The sequence below is a fragment of the Berghia stephanieae genome, chromosome 9 (assembly GCF_034508935.2).
Source record: "Berghia stephanieae isolate SIO BIC M18660-M18661 chromosome 9, UCSD_Bste_1.3, whole genome shotgun sequence".
NCBI lineage: Eukaryota > Metazoa > Mollusca > Gastropoda > Nudibranchia > Aeolidiidae > Berghia > Berghia stephanieae.
Genome location: NC_088368.1, coordinates 44,991,852 through 45,014,824, shown reverse-complemented (window position 1 = coordinate 45,014,824; position 22,973 = coordinate 44,991,852). Strand labels below are relative to the sequence as shown.

General features: G+C 35.6%; 1 protein-coding gene and 1 long non-coding RNA gene across 4 annotated transcripts in view; both read left to right on the top strand.

Moving 5' to 3' along the window:
* Positions 1 to 9,375, top strand: part of LOC144980313 (uncharacterized) — a 43,720-nt gene extending 34,345 nt beyond the window's left edge. The window contains exons 2-3 of one of the 2 annotated variants that reach the window (XR_013646860.1): positions 3,590 to 4,167; positions 8,265 to 9,375. This is a non-coding gene — a long non-coding RNA (uncharacterized LOC144980313). The remainder of the gene's footprint in view (positions 1 to 3,589; positions 4,168 to 8,264) is intronic. The other variant, XR_013646861.1, reaches the window with a different exon arrangement.
* A 3,407-nt stretch (positions 9,376 to 12,782) lies between these two features.
* The window catches only part of LOC144980310 (ecotropic viral integration site 5 ortholog-like), a 239,567-nt gene continuing 229,376 nt past the window's right edge, over positions 12,783 to 22,973 (top strand). For both annotated transcript variants that reach the window (XM_078927965.1, XM_078927964.1), the window contains exon 1: positions 12,783 to 13,539. The gene's annotated coding sequence lies outside the window, so the exon portion shown is untranslated. The remainder of the gene's footprint in view (positions 13,540 to 22,973) is intronic.

Here is a 22,973-nt window from a genome sequence, read left to right as displayed (position 1 = left end):
TTAATTGTCCGCTTCACGCTATTGAAACCGGAATAACTCCTGTACCATTGGCTACAAGGCTCTAAAGGACTTAATTTGTCTTACAATGAGTCTAAGTGGCTCAGAAGGACTTACTTTAAAATAGATTCATTGAGAATTCCCGAAATAAATAACGATAAAGATAATTGATCCCACAAGTTACCGAATAGATGTTTTAGACACGTTACTGCTGTGTCACAAAGTGTGACACTTCTTAAATTATATTTATAAACATACGTTTTTAAATTGCCGAAAATGTTTGTGTTGCTATGCCTTCCGTACGTGGTTTCATCACAAAGAATTATTTTTGAATTGTTCTTGCTTTTCTATATTCAGAATTGAAATAAATAAATAAATCATAACTGTGAAATTGAATGTAAGCTTCAGTTTAATATACGAAAACAGATAAAATGGACGTTTCGGGTTTCCCCTTCACCAATAACACATGATGAATTAAAAACTACAGACGAATTAGATAATGTGGTCGTGGCGTTGTTAAGATGCATAAACAAAAACATTGATGGGCAGGAAATTGTATGCTACTTTGTGAGGAAGCGCGAATTAAAACAGAGCAATAGAAATTGATAAAAGGTGCGTACTTAATTATGTTAAAAGAGGGGAGGCGGGAAGGAACTGTGTAATGCAGTATAGAAGACAGTGGACTATTGTTGGAAAATAAATACAATGGAATTGGAAATAAATACAAAATATAAGGGATGTAGGTATTAATATATTAGTGGCATTAGCAGCAGCAGAAGCAACAGTAGTAGTAGTAGTAGTAGTAGTAGTAGTAGTAGTAGTAGTAGTAGTAGTAGTAGTAGTAGTAGTAGTAGTAGTAGTAGTAGTAGTAGTAGTAGTAGTAGGGATGCAGAAAATAAAGACAGGCATTTCAATTTTGACACGGCGCCACCAAGTCTAGGACTTTTTTGTCCTAGTGCGGAAGTCTGCTATATTTTTCTACTATCACAAACGATATGAACACGGGACTGGGACAGTCCTGTCCCGTTGATTTTGTAGCATTTCACAACGGCTTGGGACACAACGGGACTGTTTTGTCTCGTCCCAATAGGTAGATTTCTCTAAATTCTATATGTTACAGATTTGGGACAGGACTGTCCCAGGACAGTCCTGTCCTAGTGCGGAAGAGGGTTAAGTCTTTTTTTAATACACACATACAAGATCAAAGAAGATAATTGACACATTATTTTCGCTAGGGTTGTGTCCCTCATATAAACGTATGTTGTCATTGTCATCGGATATCGCATCAGCAGCTGAAAATAGATTCGAAGAGGAAGGAATTCTTTGCCCAATCAATCTGAAGAAAGAACGTTTTACTGTTGCTGCTGTTGATAACATTGATTATAACCCAAGCTCAACAACTCACAAAAACTCTGTCCACGGAACAAGTATCTCCATGTTTCAGCAACCTACAAATGATGAGTCCGGTGTTGATCGAGAAAAGTTGAATATGAATACTTCTGACGTCATTCACACAGAGAGCAATATTTTGTCGGATTTTCTAAAGGTCGCCCAAGAAATTGCATTTGGAGTTAAACCAAATATACCTGCAACAAACACTGCTCCATCGAACATTATTTCAAACATGACAAATGACCCTTATATGACACGTGGCGGGGGCTTAAAACTGCTGTGAACTATAATCCAAAGCCCACGATTATATCAGAAGATATCGAAATTGAAACTTTAAATAAATTTTATTCACGTTTCGACACAGCAAACAAATTTGATATTGAAAATGAAAAACATAAATTAGACAGGGCTTTGGAAGATGAAATGACTATTGAGGTCAGTGAAGAGGAAACGAGATTCGTATTTTCGAAACTAAACGAGAGGAAGGCTGCTGGGCCGGATGGATTGAAAGGAAAACTATTAAAAGAATGTGCCCACCAGCTTTCCCCCATTTATACACATATTTTTAACTGGTCCCTCCAATGCGTTTCAATCCCTGAAATTTGGGAAACTTCAAAAATTATTCCTGTTCCAAAAAAAGAAAAACTTGAAACTATGAACGATCTCAGACCTGTTGCACTGACTTCAATAGTCATGAAATCTTTAGAAAAACTTGTTCTTGTTAAAATTAGGAATCAGTTTATGCCATTGAGTGATAGTCATCAATTTGCTTACAAACCAGGACGTGGCGTAGAGGATGCCATTTTGCTGTTTACAAACAACATCTACAGGCATCTAGATCACGCTAGGAGCTATTGCAGATTGCTTTTTGCAGATTTTTCTTCAGCGTTCAATACAATGCAACCTCAGTTGGTTGTTCAAAAATTGACTAGTCTGAATTTAAACAAGTATATAATTGCTTGGGTGCTCGAATTTCTTACGGAGAGAGCACAATATGTTCAATTAGGGCAAAACAAATCTTCCTGTATAACTACAAATACTGGTGCTCCTCAAGGTTGTGTATTGTCCCCTGTATTATTCACAATATACACGAATGACTGTAGAAGTCAAAACCTGAGTGTACCTTTAATAAAGTTTGCAGATGACACCGCTCTTCAAGGCCTCATAACAAATGGCAACGAAGTGGCTTATAGGCAAGAAATTGATAGATTTGTGTCTTGGTGTGATGCCCACCACCTAGAGCTTAACATAAGCAAGACAAAGGAGCTAGTGATTGACTTTAGGAGAGTGAAGGAACCGATAGAACCGTTAAAATTAAAGGACCAATTCGTCCAGCGAGTTCCTCACTACAAATACCTTGGTGTAACGATTGATGACAGGCTCAAGTGGGATGAACACTTGAAAATAATTAGGCATAAGATGTGCAGACGTACATATTTTTTATCGAAACTCTCTCAGTTTAGAATAGATAAAACCCTCTGCACATTATTTTATAGAGCAGTAATCGAAAGTGTTTTGTCATTTTGTATAACAGCTTGGGGAGGCAATTGCTTAGCAGTGGAAAGGAACAAAATAAATTCAAATATTAAAAAATCCATTAAACGCTATATAAATGATGTTGACGATGTAGATCTTTTATACGAGAAATTTTGTATAAATAAAATAACTAAAATATTAAATGACCAGTATCATCCACTAAGACCATCAATTATTATGTCAGAAAGAAGTGGTCGCCCTTTCTCTATTTCAACGAAAACAGAGAGACACCGAAAATCTTTTCTGCCGTCCAGTATTAGGCTTTATAACAACAAGCAATAATCATTTTATATAATTATTTCTCATTTTTACTTTTTAAAAATATAAATATTAATTTATTAATTTATTTGTTTTACAATCTTTTCAATTTTCAATTTATAGTGACAGTTTTAACTATTTTACAGTGTTGAAATTATTCATATTATAAAGCGCAGCTCTGGTTATAGAGCTGCTCCTTTTTTATATATATACATCCTATTTCCATTGTATTTTTATCTTATGTGTAAATTATAACACGTCTGTACAAAAAATTTCCTTTTTGGGATGCAATAAAGTATTATTATTATTATTATTATTATTATTATTATTATTATTATTATTATTATTATTATTATTATTATTATTATTATTATTATTATTATTATTATTATTATTATTATGACAGAAGAAACGGACTGGCTACAGCATGTTTCATCAAATTACTTGGAACAGGATGTAAAAACATGGGCTGGATTTCATTCTTAACGCTCTTTGTCTCATAATATGCCGAAATTCATCAATACAATGCTTCCGTTATTGGAAGAACAAGCAAACAAAGGAAACCAAACGTCATTACGGATCATCACGTCACCCAGCTCGAGACCTTTACAGTCACTATGTACGACAAAGCATTAGATTGCACAGGTGTTAATGCAGCAAGAAAATATTTATTTTGCCAAAAAGGCCGTGCAATAGAGAGACACATTAAACGGGCGGCATATCAAGCTGGCTATGTTTGGAGCTCTGCAACAGAAAAAAGATCCTGTACTACCATCACCACTGGAATGGGGCTGGAAAATGGACGGAGGAAAGCTCTTACCATACTGGTCATCACAGCCGGAAGTATCCAAAGTGTGCCAACAACTTGTCAAATGTGGCTGCAAGAAAGGATGCACGTCCCGATGCAAATGTTTGCGAGCCCGCTTACCATTACCATGCACAGACTAATGTCGATGTAGAGGATGTCATATCATAAACAATTAGGTAGGTTGAAAATGTAATTTGATTATAAAGGAATTTAAGGAAAAGTCAAACAAATAAAAGCCAAGCCACTTTGGTCAGGCTTAACTCTTGACTTTAAACAGTCAATATCAGGTCTCAAGGTAGTTAGCATTAGCTTGAAAGCTTACCCCGTCCGGGAATCACTGTAAAGTGCTTTGAACAGTTTGGTGGATATTGCGCTATATAAAAGCTCACAGGGTTTTTTTTTTCATTGTAAAGCCACATGAATATGGAATTGGCCGTGGATTTTGTACTGTGTAATATAATTTTCATGATTTTATTCATTTTCAAATAATATGTAATTTCGCCCTATTTGACGCTGTTAACATATAACCCGTTGAAAACAAACAACCCTAAATCTTTCAAAATGAAAGCTATAAGATAGGGAATATGTCTATGGTTGATATACAACAAAAAGTACGAGAGAAAATATGGTAATTTCACAACATAATTAATATGTTCAGTACTAATCATTAAGAGGACGAATAGAATTTCCTCGATTATTCCCCCTAAATTTACTAATGTTTATATAGTAAAATATAAAATGCTTTAAAATCAACTTTTTTGTAAAATGTCAGAATGCTTCTCTATCAGATTGTGTTCTTGGTGGTATAAGGTACCTGTGTGCCAATTTTCATGCTTTCATCACCTATTTGCACAATTATACCTTAAGTCCCTCTGCTACACATCTTCGTCATCTCATCGTCGACTGACGGTGAACTCGGATTTTGCTGTAGTAGTACTGGGGCGGGCTACACGGGAATAATTCAAATGAACAAGGGAACACTTAACTCACACAATCCTAGAGATTTTTGCTACTTTTCAAAATTGGAAAAAAAATGTATTAGAAACGAGCTACATAGATAGTTTTATTCAACTACCATTAACATGCTAAAGACTAAAAACAGTAGCTTTGATAATACGCCTATAATAGGCAGGGGGTAAAAGTAACCCGGGTAAACTACGGATATGGTCGGTGTTAGGGTTGAGTGGGTTAAATGGAGATTTTGGCAAACGAACTTTTTCTTATTTTTTGCCTTACTTGTGCTGGTACCATTGACGTACTGACTTTGGGAAGGTTCCAGTATTGAATTAAATTTATCAATTTACTAATATATCAATTATTTATTATTCATTTATGTTGTTTTTATTTATTTGTTTATCCATTTAAATTATTTCTTTTTTTTTTCTCGTTTTCTTTAGTGTTTCTCAAAAGTCATTTACTTAAATTGTTTACTTATTTGTTCTTCTGATTTTTTCCATTAATTTGTTAGTTCTTTTTTTTTCAAATTCTTTAAGTAATTACCGCTGTGTTTGTTTGTTTGTTTGTTTTTTTTTTTTGTTTTTTTTTGTTTTGTTTTTTTGTTTTTGCCAGACTAAATATATTTTCAAAACAATGTAATTTTCTATTTTATTCCCTATAATAAAACAAAACTTTTATTCGAAAGTACATAAACATAATTATAATGTATTTTTTAATGTTAATTACATTAGTTATTTACGTATATATATATATATATATATATATATATATATATATATATATATATATATATATATATATATATACGTAAATATATACGTAAATAAATAAATAAATAAATATATATATATATGACCGAATCATCTTTGCCCGATCATTATAAATAGGCTAGAACCGCTTGTACGGTACAAGTAGTAATCGTATTGAATATTATATTTTTATCTGTTATATTTCAAATGTAGTGTAAATGTTTGCTGCTCGAAGTTCGAAGAAATATATAATAACTTGAAGTTGAATGTAAGTTTCAATTTAATTACAAAAACAGATCAAACATTCCACTTCACGTAATTATTGATTTCAAATGTAAGGAGTCAGTGAACTGCAACGACACGGCAATATCTAGTTATAGATAGTATGCAGATGACGTCACTCAGGCCTTTGTTATTGTTTTTGCCATCCGCGTTTGTGAGTTGTTCTCACTAAACTGTATTAACCTGACTATAAACGTTCACGGTTACACAGAGTTTGTGTGTTGGTCCGTTATACTTCCGGATGGCAATGTTGTGAACTCCTTGGCCAAGCGCATTCTATCTATTAAGCAGACGCGAAAACGTCAATATAACACGCGTTATATTGCCTGTTAAATAATGGCAATGTTGTGATCTTCTGAGCCATTTGCACGCTATCTACAAAATGTCATGTTCTTTCTCTCCTGCACACCATTATCTAGATAACGTGGTAAGGGACTTAAATTCTTAGAATATTCTTAAATTAAAATATTTTCCTATAATGGTTGCCAAACTGGGTTTTAAAGGTCTTCGAGCTACCTTTGACGATTTTGTTTTATGCAATCACATTGCACAAAAGCGAACCAACTTCGGCCAAACACAATTCATTGATGAAGCATTTTCCAGGGATTTCTTTCTTCGTTGACATAATCATTTTTCATGAAATGTTTACAACATTATATAACACTATTATTCATTCGACAAGAGAGCTTTATTAGTCTTAAAGATAATTATGAATGCATGCGACTAAAAAAAAAAACAAAGAAAAAGAAAGAAAAAAAAAACTATTCATATAAGATCGGAGCATGTAGAAAAATATAACACTATAACAAAGAAAGTATTGGACTGGAACCTTCATTGCAGAAGATCAGGGGAGATAGGGAAGATATCAAATCCGAGTAAAGACGGGTCTCCTGTAGTATGAAAATATCAACGCTATCGGAGGCCAGTAGCTTTGACAAAAGCTCATAATTTGTGTCATTGCATGACATAATCAGTCGGATGGTAAAAATTTTAGATTTGCATTTATATATATATATATATATATATATATATATATATATATATATATATATATATATATATATATATATATATATATGCATTTTCGAAATGAATATGCACACAAGAGCATTTTAATCTTTATTTGAAGTAAATCGGGTGATTTTTCATGAAGTTATGGTCAGATGCTATGGGAAAGATATCCAGCAATTTTTCTCAAATTTCAACTTGACTAGCTATAAAAAAATGTATTTAGAATTGAAATTAAGCTTTGATATTTCCCGAAAATGTACAAAAAGGGTTGATTTAATCATCTATGACACATTTTTTATTTTAAAAACTTGACCTAACTAAACTTGGCAATATCTGGGAAAGACTTAATGGACATCCTATATAATTTTAAGCTTGATCTTGAGCTTTTTTTTTGGAGCTTTTTTTATATAGCGCAATATCCACTAAATGTGCTCAAAGCGCTTTACAAGGGGTCCCTGGTCAACAGCAACATATAACATGTAGGACGGGACATGACGCCTGCTAGGCGATGTTATAATTTTTTCGGACAGGGATAACGCTGTTAAAGGCCAGGTTCTCATTTTACACCTGAGTACGGTGAGAGAATGTGAGTAAAGAGCCTTCTCCAAGGACTCAACTATGCGCCGAGCGAGGCTCGAACCCAGGACCTTCCGATCAGAAAGCGAGTGTCATACCACTAGACCACATAGCCGCACAATCTACATTTTCTCAGAAAAAAGCTTTTCAAAATAATAAATAAAGGAACACAATAGCTTTTGTCACGTTGGTTGAGATTCTGTCCATATTACCTTATCTTTTGGGTAAGGGGGGGGGGGGGGGTTTCTAACAGGGCAATTCCCCACCCGCATTCAATATATCTAGCTGTTCGCAGAAAGAATGAAAAAAAAAAACCCCGAAAATTCCTAATGATATTGAAAAGCAAATCATCCAAAATTCTTGGAAGTGTGTTGCATATCAATATTGTTTGAATAATAAGACGTATTGTGGGCCTACGTGCTGTTACTTACGTATGTCCATGCTTTAGAACCGGATATAGAAGTGAGTTCTGTTCATGGCTTTCTCCTTTTTCTATAGAGATTCACTAATCATGGTGATGAAACAGGGGCGTGGCTATATTGATTGATTTGGTGCCTGACACCTCCTCCATCTTTTAAAAATGGATTACAGCATTTTAAAAAATATTAATACTGAAAAATGGCATATACCGACCTCTTACTTATTTGAGTAAGTCTTTTCTTTATTTTTTTTTCTTTCTTTTGTATTTACAAATACAGCATGTTGTAAGTCATTTTCTTCTGATTCTGGCACCACCTGATACTGTAAACACGCCACGCCACTGGTGATGAACTACAGAAAAGACGGTGTCGTATGACCATGCAGATATGGCGAAAGCGGTCGATTTCGTTACATCTGGAGGGATGGGCTGCAAATGTGCTGCCAAATTATACAACCTACACTGGGGAACAGTCCGTGACCATGTCAAGAAACGATACAGCAGAATGATGATGATGATGATGATGATGATGATGATGATGATGATCATCATCATCATCATCATCATCATCATCATCATCATCATCATCATCATCATCAACATCATCATCATCATCATCATCATCATCATCATCATTATCATCATCATCAACATCATCATCATCATCATCATCATCATCATCATCATCATCAACAACAACATCATCATCATCATCATCATCATCATCATCATCATCATCATTATTGCCTTTTTCACCCTGGGTCAGGGTATAGGCCACAGACAAACAGTTTCCATCCTTCTCTCTTCTGAGCTAACGTTTTTTTTTTTTATCTCGTTCCATGTCTAAACACTTCTCTGTATAGATGGTTCGAAGATGACGTCAATCAGGCCTTTGTTATTGTTTTTGCCATCCGCGTTTGTGAGTTGTTCTCACTAAATTGTATTAACCAGACTATAAAAGTTCATGGTTACACAGAGTTTTGTGTGTTGGTCCGTTATACTTCCGGACGGCAATGTTGTGAACTCCTTGGCCAAGCGCATTCTATCTATATACGCTTCTTTAATTCTACTTTCGGCTTTGTCTGTTGTCCTTCATAAATTCTGTCATTGCAGAAACTCTTCGGTCGCCCAAGCAAAAAAAAAAAAAAAATAATAAAAAAATTAAAAAAAAGATTTGATTTGTCCGTCTGCGTTTCTGTAACGGTTTGAGTTTAACGGAAAGGGGTGTTAACCCTTTGCCAACCCCCAACCTGGAGGACCAGTGACTCAAAGATGGGGGAATCACACACCATTAGTCGCATTTCACGACACGCTGGCTTGGCGTTGGGCTATTCTTGACCCTCTCAGTTGAGGGACCCTGGACACCACCACATGATACTATTTATATATTTAACAACGAAATTCCAATTTTTTATTATTATTGACAAAAGTCATAACTTTTTCAATTGGAAATCAATTAAATCTTTATCTTTTGAAATAAATCGTTTTGGATTAATTGAATGGAAAACTACAAGAAATTATTATCTTATACTCATCAGTAACCTATGTGGTCTAGTGGTATGACACTCGTTTTCGGATCGGAAGGTCCTGTATTCGAGTATCGCTCGGCGCATAGTTGAGTCCTTGGAAAAGGCTATTTACTCACATTCTCTCGCCTTTCTCAGGTGTAAAATGAGTACCTATGGCGATGAACTACAAGAAAAGACGGTGTCGTCTGACCATGCAAATATGATGAAAGCGGTCGATCCCCGTTACACCTGGAGCGATGAGCTAAAACGTGCTGCCAAATTATACAACCTAAACTGGGGAGCACATCCTTAAAGAATGCCAGGATGGGCCCAGCAGCTGCACTGACCATGACCTAAGCGTCTGCTGTGGAGAGGGTTAGGTATTGGAGGGACACACAATGGTGTTGATGATGATGATGCTACACGGTAACGGACAACTACCTTCTTCTCATCCTACCAAATGCAAAGATTCCATTCCATTCAATAGGATTCAATAGTCTGATGTCACGTTCGCCCAGCAACGAGCAGTTTGGTTCTCAACAAAGAAAATCGGTACTTTTTATTCTTCATGCTGGTTAGAACTTTTTCACACGTCATAATGTGATCAGAATGTGTAAAAGTCAAACATGATCAGATTTTATAATAATTTTCTCCTCTGGATACACTTTTATGCTCGTCGGAGAAGCATTTCATAAGGGCGTCCGCCATTGTTCCGATAGTTTAGAACCAGTTACTAAGTTACTATGCGTCATTACGAGGGAAGTGACGTCACGACTATTGAAGCCTATTTCGCAGCTACTCAGATTAAGACGAATCTGCTAGGATGATAATGAGGACTTGACGGTACAGAAGGATAAAATGCTCGACTTCTTAGGAATTGCCAATATCATTAACACTGCGAAAGAGTGAAAATGGAGAGGCTTCGTATGGGAACAATACAGACAATGGACGTTTCGGGTAAGCTTCAATTTAATATATTAAAAAACGGATAAAATGGACGGTTCAGGTTTCCCCTTTATCAACAAAACAGGGATGAATGAAGCACTACAGACGAATGAGATTATCTCAATATCAATACTATCATAAGAAATCTTAGTATATTCATTTTCAAGGGAAACAACTTTTCAGTTCAAAATGAGTGATGGATAATCATTGATTATCTCCCCTCATACTCATAGTGAAACTGGATTTAATGACACTTTATCGACGAGGAGGCAGCTTCTAATAGTGCTCATACTAATATGTTATGAAGATCGACCCAATCTGCAAATTCTTTACCGCACTCGTGCACCGTCATAAACCAGCCCGGAAGCTTCGTCACAACACACCGTTCAACTAGATGCTCTGCAGTTTCGGGTTCCATCCCACATCGGGTACGTGTTGAACTGGTGGAAAGTCCCCACTGATGAAGCGACTTTGCCTTGAGGCAGGTCCTCGACCGAAGCCATTCGCTAGCACCCAGTGTCTCCTCTTACTGGTGGAGAAGCCTGGCAACTTCTCACCAAGTTTAAAGGAGTGTGGGTATGTCCTCGCCCCCTAGAGGGATTGAATTCGTCCAAACCGACTTCCATCTCGTATATGCATCTCTGTTCGTGTAGGCAGCAGCCTCTTATGGTTCTCACATTACTATGTTATGACGATCGACCCAATCAGCAAAGTCCGATCCGCACTCGTGCACCGTCGCGAACCCGCCCGGTAGCATCGTCACAACACACCGTTCAACTCGATGCTCTGTCGTTTCGGGTTCTTGGATCTTCTACCTTGTCGCTGGTGAGGGGGCTTGAGCCACACGGGAGGGCAAATGTGTAAATCCCGGTTGACCGTCACGAGACCATCCCGGGTATCGAGCCAACGAGCCAGATGAACTGCTCGCCCGGTGTGTGACTAATGAGGATCCAACCCGGTGCCCGAATGGCCACCGCCATCCCGGGCGCCACACTACTATGTTCGTGTAGGCTACATATTATTCGCAGGTGCGATAGGCGAACGCCATTATGGGCATGCTTTAACATGCTCATCGCCAACTTAAATAATGATAACATTTCTGTTATTATATGACCAAAGCCCTTAAACAACAACAACAACAACAACAACAACAACAACAACAACAACAGCAACAACAAACAAACAAACAAATGGCCAGAAACAAAAAGGGTGTCTTGCAGAAAAACGAGCGTAGTGAAATATTGAATAAGATGAAGACTAAATGCCTGGATCAACAACTTTTTATCAGATCGTAAACAAACTGTCTTAGTAAATGGAGAAAAAAAACCCCTCTTTTATCCCGGTTGAGTCTGGTGTACCACAAGGTTCTGTACATGGCCCGCTGATATTTAAAAATGTTCCAGTAACGGTAGGCACTCGGTAACAAGACCATTTGCAGATGATACAGCTTGCCATAAAAATACAAAAAGCACTCCAAATCAAATTCAATTACAACAAGACCTCGACAAATTGGCGACACGGGAGGAGCGGTGGAAAATAAACGTGTTTCAACCCCAGCAAGTGTTCAGTAATTTGAAATGTCTCGCCGTCGCACGACTTAACTACATAATTACAACTTGTATGGATAAAAGCTGGAAGAAGTAAACAAAACTAAACACCTCGGTCTAACAGACATGAAATAGAAAGAGCCCATTCAAAAAATTAAATTAAATTAATTTAATTGAGCTCTTATATGGCGCATTATCCACTAATAGCGTTCAAACCGCTTTACAAAGGGCCCCTAATCAAAGGCAACAGGTTACATGTAGATCGAGGCATGACGACTTGTTAGGCGATATTACATTTTTTTTCGGACAAAGACAACGCTGTTAACGACCAGATACTCATTTTACACCTGAGTACGGTGAGATAATGTGAGTAAAGTGCCTTTAAAACATCGCAAATAAAGCAACAAAGTCCTTTGGTTTGGGGTTTTTAAAAAAGAAATCTTAAAATAAGCAACTAATCTGCAAAATTAGCCGTTTACAAAGCCACGGACTTTCGACCCGCCCACATAGCGCTCGTACAACGCATCCCCTGACAATACAATGTTCAAGCCTAAAAAAACATCTCACAGATAATCAAGTTTCTTCCCCAAAACGGGAAAGGAGTGGAACAGCCTCCCCGGACAAATTGTGTAGGTACACGCCTAACATGGAAGCTTTAAAAAACGTCTTATCAATCTAGGTCTACCTAATGTAGCAGCACAAATCATCAACACGAAAGCGCTGGCTACCTTACAAAGATGTAGAAATAAGAAGAAAATTTATTTAATAGACACGAAACATGGGGGGTGTGTCATGAGGAATTTGTGTCGTTGGGTGTATTAGATATGCCAAGTTGGAACTTTGAAACCAATTTTAAAAACTATTTTTACGAAGTCTTCTGTTATTGGTGGTTATGATCCAGTTTGAGGCTAACAATTCATTCTCTTTTGTTTTATAATTAAAAACGTGATGCCCTCTAAAAGCCAAGAAGACTTGCACTCGATAGAGACTGATGTAAACAAATTACTAACTGGACATACTGCTGAAATACCCGAAGTAACACACTACAAGCGTCCATAGAGACGGCCCAGCCATATTCATTAAAATTTAGACAATTGGAACTTGAGACTCAAATCAATGAGATGAATTGAAAAAAAAAACATAATTAAAAACAATCTATAGCAAGCTGCAATATTTAGGAATACTTTATTGTCGAATTTTGTGTACAATTGGTTTAATATAATTATAATTGAGATATTTAATCAATGTTGTTGTAACGCAACGAATATTTTGGTATTGTTTATAAAACCTATCTGGCATGCAGGACTTTCCCGATGCAGTTAGTAGATATTTCGTTTCACAACATTGTTTACCAACTTGTTTTGAAGTATTCGAGTTTCGAGGAGGTGGAGTTAGAAATTGTAAGAGAAGAAAAAGTGTTTGAGGAGAACAATAGGAAAGAAAAAGTATTTTTATCGATGATATTTATAATCTTGAGCTAGGATACCTATTCGGAAATATTATTCGTTCGCATTGTCTATTAATTCGAGGCAGGATTTACATGAATATGATAAGGGTAAGTCAGGTTTTATCATTGTAATAAATTATAATTCCATGATTCTCGTAGATATCGTAGTTTTCTCTGGGGAAAGTCCCTTCCATTCCCAGCCTTCCTTTGACTTTGAGTTGAAATGTTTAAATCACATTACTACTTTTTTTTTTTTTTCATATTCATTTCAATTTCGAAAAATGAATTTAGATTGAATCTTAAACAAATGATATTACCAAAGAAAACCTAACTGAAGTTTATTTCAAAAACACTTGTTGATTATTATCGTTGGTTGTGGGGATACACCCATTTTTCCCATCGCTGTGATTATCCCCAGACACCTGTCTGGGGATAATAAAAATTCGTTATCCCCAGACACCTGTCTGGGGATAACGAATTTTCATTATCCCCAGACGCATATTTGAAACTCCGCTCTTTTAAACAATTATCCACATTCCAGAATATGGAATGTTTCCAAATGCACATAGAAATAAGGAAAGTTAATAAAATATCTATAAAGACATAAAATTAACCAACATTAAAATCAGTTGTTACTACATATACACAATATGCGTCGACTTCGAAGTGGGTGTCATGGCCGAATGGTTTAGTCGTCTGCCCTGGAAGTTTGACCAGAGTCGACGTTGTGGGTTCGAATCCTGGTAACGTCACTTTTTTTTTATTATTATTTTTTTTAATTCCGTCTTCTTTTTACAGAACGTTGAACATCCATCCTCCCCCCACCTCTTTTTTTAAATATCAAACTCTCTCTCTCTCTCTCTCTCTCTCTCTCTCTCTCTCTCTCTCTCTTGGTTTTTTTCTAGTTTCTAGCAAATATATTCGTCCCCACTCCGATCTCAAATAGTGTCTAAAAAGAATAAATAATTAAAAAGCAAACAAACAGAAATATTCAGAGAGCGACCAAATGGTCAGATAGAGGATAGATATAATAATAATAATCATAATAATAATAATAATAATAATAATAATAATAATAATAATAATAGTAATAGTATGATAATAAGAGTATTAATAATAAAAATAATATTATTATTGATAATAATATAATAATGATTATGATGGTAATAGTAATAATAATAACAATTATTACAATTATTATTATTATTATTATTATTATTATTATTATTATTATTATTATTATTATTATTATTATTATTAATATTATCATTTGACCAAAACAAAAACAAAACAATAATAGATCTAGACCAAATTAAATAATGAAATAATATTATCGGAGAAATAAAAAATTCAACTGATTAAAAAAACTCTTGCTCGGAACTCGGAACAAAAGTGAAAACAATGAACATCAATTGGAAAGAAAGAAAGAAAAAGTAAAAAAAAAAAAGTTTGTGTGTGAGGGGGGGGGGGGGGGGGGTCGCAACTGGTTCGAATCTGTGCAGCTAAAAGTAAAAGGAGTAAAATGAAAGGTGGCCTAACCCACTTAGCTGTCTATCCACACCGCTATCGGAATATCTTAAATTCATATATGAGCTAAACATATTTCCACCATTTTTGCTTCCTTGTTTTGGTAGTTATTTTCATCTCTGATTCGAATAAAAATATGTTGTTGGATCAAGTTTTGTGGACGTGTGATACTAAATTATATTGTCTTGTGCGAAGAAGAAAGGAAAATAACAGGTGTCGGTTTTGGGCTTTGGGGCGAACAACACCATGGCCTAGGAATTCGTCCGCGAAATAAAAAATAATTCCCGGTCATCCCCAAAATTGTGGCCAGAATGAGCAAATTATAGAAACATGAGAATATCAATAAAGTTAACAGGTAGGTAGGTAGTGAAAATTTAAATGGTTGGTGGACTATAAACAGATTTGATGATTAACAACTTTCTTCCTGGTTGAAAATAAAAAGTCGAATTGCCAGTTTGACGTTTTCAGATCAAAGTAACTAAAGAAATTTCATTGATCCATTTGCTTTAAAATAATTTTTTTAAAAGAGCTGGATTTAACATTTGATCATTATTTACTTTCATCTTGTGTTAAATATCACTTGATATATTAACTGTTTTGGGACACAACCACTAGTATTTTTTCCAGAATATTTGGTATTTTTCACGCCTAGTTTGGCATTTTGCATAAAATCTTTCTGCCCACTTGCTACATGCGTCTGGGGATAACAAATTTTCTTGGTGTCTGGGGATAACAAAAATTGGTTATCCCCAGACACCTGTCTGGGGATAACGAATTTTTATTATCCCCAGACAGGCGTCTGGGAATAATGACAGCCTTTTCCCATTCGAAGTTCAAGCCCTGACGATTCAAATAAATCGATAAATTATGTCGTAGATAGCATTAAATCATATCATTAACTATAATTCCTTATCTTGTTTTAACACTACCATTAGCTCGATTAGTTTCTCATTTGTTTTAAACTGTGCTTGTTCCTAATTGTTTATTAATAAACTCAAATAAGCTCAAGATTTAATTTAGTAATCATCCATAATTCATGGTCATGATCCATCCAAATGGAAATTATCTATTATTGATGCTGTGTGTTCAGCTAACAAAAAGTACCACAACATCCGCCAGCCGGATTTAACGTACCAACACACAATACTGTGTTTGCCTTTAACTTTTATTTTCTGATTGATAGAATTTAGTGCGAAGTTATCATAAAAAAATGGTTTGCTAAAAGCAACAATAACAACGAGCTGAGTGATGTCAATTTCGTTAATTCTATTCTACTTCTAGAATGAAAAATCCTCTAACATAGATCTCTGATAAAGGTAGAGAACCATTTTCTTATGCTCATGTCTGTGTAAGATTTATTGTCATATTGGCATGTTGTTATTATTATTATTATTATTATTATTATTATTATTATTATTATTATTATTATTATTATTATTATCATTTGTAGGGAACGTAATTTGACACCCGCAACTCAAACTCGGGTTAATATTGTCAGCAGAGTATTCAGCACGCAAAAAAATTGCTCCTTTATTTTAGTTTGTTCTTTTCTGTTATTTTCGACTTTTCAAAAACACCAAAACTCACAATGTTTATCGCTCTCTGTCCATCACATTCACACAAACCCACAACCATGTAATTACTGCCCTCCTCTCTCTCTCTCTCTCTCTCTCTCTCTCTCTCTCTCTCTCTCTCTCTCTCTCTCTCTCTCTCTCTCTCTCTCTCTCTCACAGAAGCCTTCATTTCCTCTCCATCGCCTCACCTCTGTGTGTGTGTGTGTCTGCCTGTCTCCTCCCACGCTTTACCCCTCTCTCTCTCTCTCTCTCTCTCTCTCTCTCTCTCTCTCTACCATACACTTCGTGAACATTCGCAAATATATATGTACACACATAAAGTAATATAATATAATCTTCATTATAAATGGAAACTTTTCGTCTTACTTCTCTACTTACCGACCCACCCCAAACATTCCGAGTAAATTTACATGCACATCTCACTTGCAGGTCTGATAACCTAACACAATTATGGGCTTGGACACACCAGGCTTTCGTTTCATTCAGACTGCATTCAAAGTGCAAAACACACGATTGATACGATTCTCACTACAATCAATTTTTAGATCATTTCTTTGCTTTGATTGTTATAATGCGGATGACAGGTTTACGTCCAAGTTCTGTATCTGTATATGGTTGGCGCTGAAGAAACCAATGGTCTAGTTGTATTTCAGCAGCGTCCTCATTGGGCGCAGGCCCATGTCAGTCAGGCCTTGAAATCGTTTAGGTGTGGGCCATGATGACCAGTTCATCCAACCCATTCCACTCCGAGATAGTTCTAATGAAGAAAGAATTTCTGTAGTTTTGTGTTGTTGTCTGTGGGATTTTGAAGCAGTTCGAATTGTTTGTGGCGTATCTCTCAATGAGGTTTTCGGTTATGTGGTTGGCAAAAGTGAGTGCTCGGATTTTTCTTTTGTTTGGTTGTGGCGTGAAAAAGTTGTCCATTGTTTGTATTTTTAAAATCTGAAGCCTTTTCATTTAAACCTTTTTGTTAGTCTCAGGCTTCAAACTAGCCCTTACCGCTTACCCCCATCCAAAAATTTACTACCTTACTCTGTGACTCTATCACCATGCTAATCTAAATTCACGTAATTTTCAAACATGCACATGTGCTACTCGTTTATTGAATATGATGGTATGATACACCTTATCGTGTTGTTGTTGTTGTTGTTGTTGTTGTTGTTCTTCTTCTTCTTCTTCTTCTTCTTCTTCTTCTTCTTCTTCTTCTTCTTCTTCTTCTTCTTCTTCTTCTTCTTCTTCTTCTTCTTCTTCTTCTTCATCTTCTTCTTCTTTCTTTTTCGGCTATGTGGTCTAGTGGTATGACACTCGCTTTCGGATCAGAAGGTCCTGGGTTCGAGCCTCGCTCGGCGCATAGTTGAGTCCTTGGAGAAGGCTCTTTACTCACATTCTCTCACCGTACTCAGGTGTAAAATGAGTACCTGGCCATTAACAGCATTGTCTCTAGTATTGCCTGACCGGTATCATGTCTCGTCCTACATGTTATGTGTTGCTGTTGGCCAGGGACCCCTTGTAAAGCGCTTTGAGCACGTTTAGTGGATATTGCGCTATATATATATCGATTTATCATATTTAAATACATGGAGAAAAGTAACGATTTAGATGCTGTACACTTAAAATATAAATTGTTGAATTACATACAATGTCAATTCATTGTTTTGCAGACGATTGGAACAAAATATAAAATCTCTTGACAAAATCTTTTTTCCGATTGGACAGATAGAATAAAATGAGTTTAGACATAAGTGACCCACCCTGTCAAAGCGGTATTATGTCAGGATCCACTCAGTTAGGGAAATTGAATTCTTTGCCACAAATATCGAACTTGGGTTTAATTTCTGTACGTTATGCTGGAGTATAAATACTATTTCTTGCTTTACAAAAACTTCTAAGGTCCAATTCCTCATCATTCTATCTCTAAATTCACTTTTTGGTGTCTGAATCATCCCGACATAATACCCTTTTGAGACGGAGGGTCACATATTGATTTATTCTATATAACTGAATTTATCAAAATCTGTGAGAGAATATTTTACAGACCTGAATTTATGGTGCTTAAGCTAAACGAATAAAAGCCAATCTGACAAATGGCTGATCATCATGCTCTCAAGCAGATTGTCTATATAATTATTTGAGTCAACGTGTTATGAAATTGTCTTTAATTTCGAGAAAGTTTACAAGTTATTCGAATTTCGATAATTTTCAGATTTGCCTGTACTAGTTCTGTGCTCGTTCCCAATGATTTAACATTGGCTGTAAGGTGAAATTTGGCTTCCAAACAACGTGCATCTTATTTGCAGGTCGGATGACACGATTTATGGCTCAATGGATGGCTCATTGTTGTAATGGAATTCTCCAAAAAAAAAAAAATGACGAAAAATATTGTCCATTACAACAATGTTAGACAAGGCCCATAAAAAAAAAAAAAATTAAAATTGAGCTTTATATAGCGCAATATCGGAGCGCTTTACAAGGGGTCCCTGGTTGACAGCAACATTTAACATGTAGGATGGGACATGCCGCCTGTTAGGCGATATTACAATTTTTCGGACAAAGACACCGTTGTTAACGGCCAGGTACTCATTTTATTCCTGAGTACGGTGAGAGAATGTGAGTAAAGAGCCTTTTCCAAGGACTCAACTATGTGCTGAGCGCGAGGCTCGAACCCAGGACCTTCCGATCCGAAAACGAGTGTCATACCACTAGACCAAATAGCCGCACATAAAAGCATTCGGATGTCAGACCTGCATAATATATGTTCACGTCACTCCCAACCCTTTAAAAAATAGATAAAGAAAGAATGGATTATTATTGTGATTGTTTTGAGATCAGGTCTTCAATGTATGTGTTGTGTTATGCAAGCGAAGGTTCACAGTGTAAAACGCAGCTATGCAAGCGAAGGTTCACAGTGTAAAACGCAGCGTATCCTTGTGAAGAATATAGATAGTATGCGCTTGGCTGGCTAAGAAGCTCATAACATTGCCATCCGGAAGTATAACGGACCAACACACATCTGTGTGTATCCATGAACTTTTATAGTCGGGTTAATACAGTTCAGTGAGCATTACTCATAAACGCGGATGGCATAAAACAATAACAAAGACCTGAGTGACGTCATCTTCGAACTATCTATAGATATTAAAATTGCCCCAACTGTCGGGAATATCTGTGGTTTATTGGTAGCACGTCTGACCTGTAATCAGAAGGTGTGAGGTTTGATCCCCAGTCGAGGTAGATTTTTTGGGATGGTTTATTTTTTCTTGTATTTTTCTTTCTTGCTTTGTCTGGCACCTTTCATACACGATTGTTCAGATCTTTATTATTATATTGTTTATATTATTATATTATTATTATATATTATTATTATTATTATATTATTATTATTATTATTATTGTTATTTATTATTTATTATTATTATATTATTATTATATTATTATTTTATTTTTATTATTATTATTATTATTATTATTATTATTATTATATTATTATTATTATTATTATTATATTATTATTATTATTATTTGTTATTATTATGTTATTATTATTATTATTATTATTATTATATTATTATTATTATTATTATTATTATTATTATTATTGTTATTTTATTGTTATTATTATTATTATTATTATTATATTATTATTATTATATATTATATTATTATTATTATTATTATTATTATATATATTATTATTATTATTATTATATTATTATATATTATTATATTATTATTAATTATTATTATTGTTATTATTTTATTATTATTATTATTATTATTATTATTATTATATTATTATATTTTATTATTATTATATTACTAATTATTATTATTATTATTATTATTATTATTATTATTATTATTATTATTATTCCTATTAGTGAGTTGTCGGGAGTGGTCAAGGAAACAAGTGATCCCATTGGTTGAACTATTGAATACAACTCGCGATTTGTTTTCTTTTGTGGCCAAAGACCTGTCTTTTGACGTCATTTTTTGGTCAGTGTCAGGCTGTAAGTTAAAGATGGCGTCGTTCCAATCATCGTCATGTTATCGTTTTGGCTAAGGGCTAATAATTAAAAAGTCAAGGACATTGACCCCTTCACCGGGTCAACACGGGGTCAGATTATATGTGAGCACAGCAACAGCTCTTGATAGTATTTAGAATGCTGTTGACATCACATTATGCTGTCGTGGTCGTTGACAGCGAGAAAGGCGATCAGTTCTCACCACGTTGTATAGATAGTATGCGCTTGGCTTAGAAACTCACAACATTGCCATCCGGAAGTATATCGGACCAACACACAAAACTCTATGTATGTAATTATGAACTTTTATAGTCTGGTTAATAGATAGTATGCAGATGACGTCACTCAGGCCTTTGTTATTGTTTTTGCCATCCGCGTTTGTGAGTTGTTCTCACTAAACTGTATTAACCAGACTATAAAAGTTCATGGTTACACAGAGTTTGTGTGTTGTCCGTTATACTTCCGGATGGCAATGTTGTGAACTCCTTGGCCAAGCGCATTCTATCTATACAGTTTAGTGAGAATTACTCATAACAGTGGATGGCAAAAAACAAACAAACAAACCAATAACAAAGACCTGGGTGACGTCAACTTCATACTATCTCTTGGATTCGTGGCTGGTTATCCTGCTGTTTACAGAGAGACCTTTACAAGGTGATTGCGGCCTGGGGGAATGGGAGCGATCTATATTCATGTTTTCGTCCAACCAAGTCATCAATCACATGATTTGTTGCTGTACAATGATTGGGTATTTCTTTTAAAATGTAAACACGCTGCTTTGTTTATGAAAGTTTTAAACATACACATGTGTCAAACTGAACAAAATGACCAATCGTGATGTTAGATATTTCAAAAGCTGTGAACACTTTTCACTATGTGGGTCATTTTGAACACACTGTGCAATGTGACCAATGACCTCGAGCACATGGAAATGGAATATAGATCATGCCCATTGCTATCCTTCCTGATGGAGGAAAACAAAACAAAAAATAAGACGATTGTGTCTCAAATGCTGGGAGTAAAAATTATAAGACGCACAGTTTCTTCCTGGAACTCATTGGAACGTCACGATTTTCCCCCCTATTATTCTTTGTTATCATTCCATTCCTTCCTCGAACGAATTTTTACCTCCAACAAATTTCTCCCAACGAACATTAAACCCCCCCCCCCCCCCCCCCCAAACAACTCATTGATTTATAGATAGTATGCGCTTGGCTTAGAAGCTCACACATTGCCATCCGGAAGTATAACGGACCAATACACAAAACTATGTGTAACCGTAAACGTTTATAGTCTGGTTAATACAGTTTAGTTAGAATTACTCATAAACGCGGATGGCAAAAAACAATAACAAAGGCCTGAGTGACGTCATCTTCTTTCTATCTATAGGTTTTTATGTTTTTTTTTTTTTTTAATTGCATCCAGTAATTTCGTCCACTGCCTATTTACTGTGATATTGGCAGAGGAGGCGATGTGGTCGAGTGGTATGACACTCGCTTTCGGATCGGAAGGTCCTGGGTTCGAGCCTCGTGCTCGGCGCATAGTTGAGTCCTTGGAGAAGGCTCTAATGGTCAAGTTTGTACTTTTTGTTGCACAGGTAGAGGACATGACTCTACTAAAACTAAAACGAGTGTGTATGTACTACTCGATTTCTACATTTATTTGTGGCCACCAGGTCATTGTGATTATTGACCGTTACTGCCGCAACTTGACTAAACGCCTTTTTTATTTTTTTTTTCTTCTTCCAAATTGGATTCAATAGTCGGATGTCACGCCGCCCGGCAACGGCGGCCATCTTGGTTCTAAACAAAGAAAATCATTACTTTTTATTCGTCATGCTGCTAGAACTTTTCATATGCCTTGTGATCAGAATGTGTAAAAGTCAAACATGATCAAATGTTGTGTTTTTTTTCCCCTCTAGATACGCTTTAGCTCACACGAGAAATATTTCATACGGGCGTCCGCCATTGTTCCGATAGTTTAGAGCCAGTGTTACTAATTACCATGCGTCATAGGAAGAGTGACGTTACGACGTTGAAGTATTACAAACTCAACCATTGACATGAATCGTTTGTATCGTTTGTTCGCGTCCGAGTGATGTCGGGAACTTTTGAGCAGAAAACGTTGCGCATAAATAGTTCTCCGTTTGTTGTTTTTACATGTAGAGAAAACTTTAGTGAATCAAACATTACTAAATTGTTTTATAGTATATCAGAGACGTCACTCAGATGACGTTACGACTTATGATGAGTATTGTACAGAAGTCTTACATTTTCAGTAAATGAGTGGCGTGTGACCTTTGGAACATTGTCAATCAGACAATCAATTGTCTTTATGGACTTTAAAGATGACATATAATTAAGTTTTTTACTTTATTTATGGATACGTTTAGATGGCCCCGAGTCTCAAACCCAAGCCT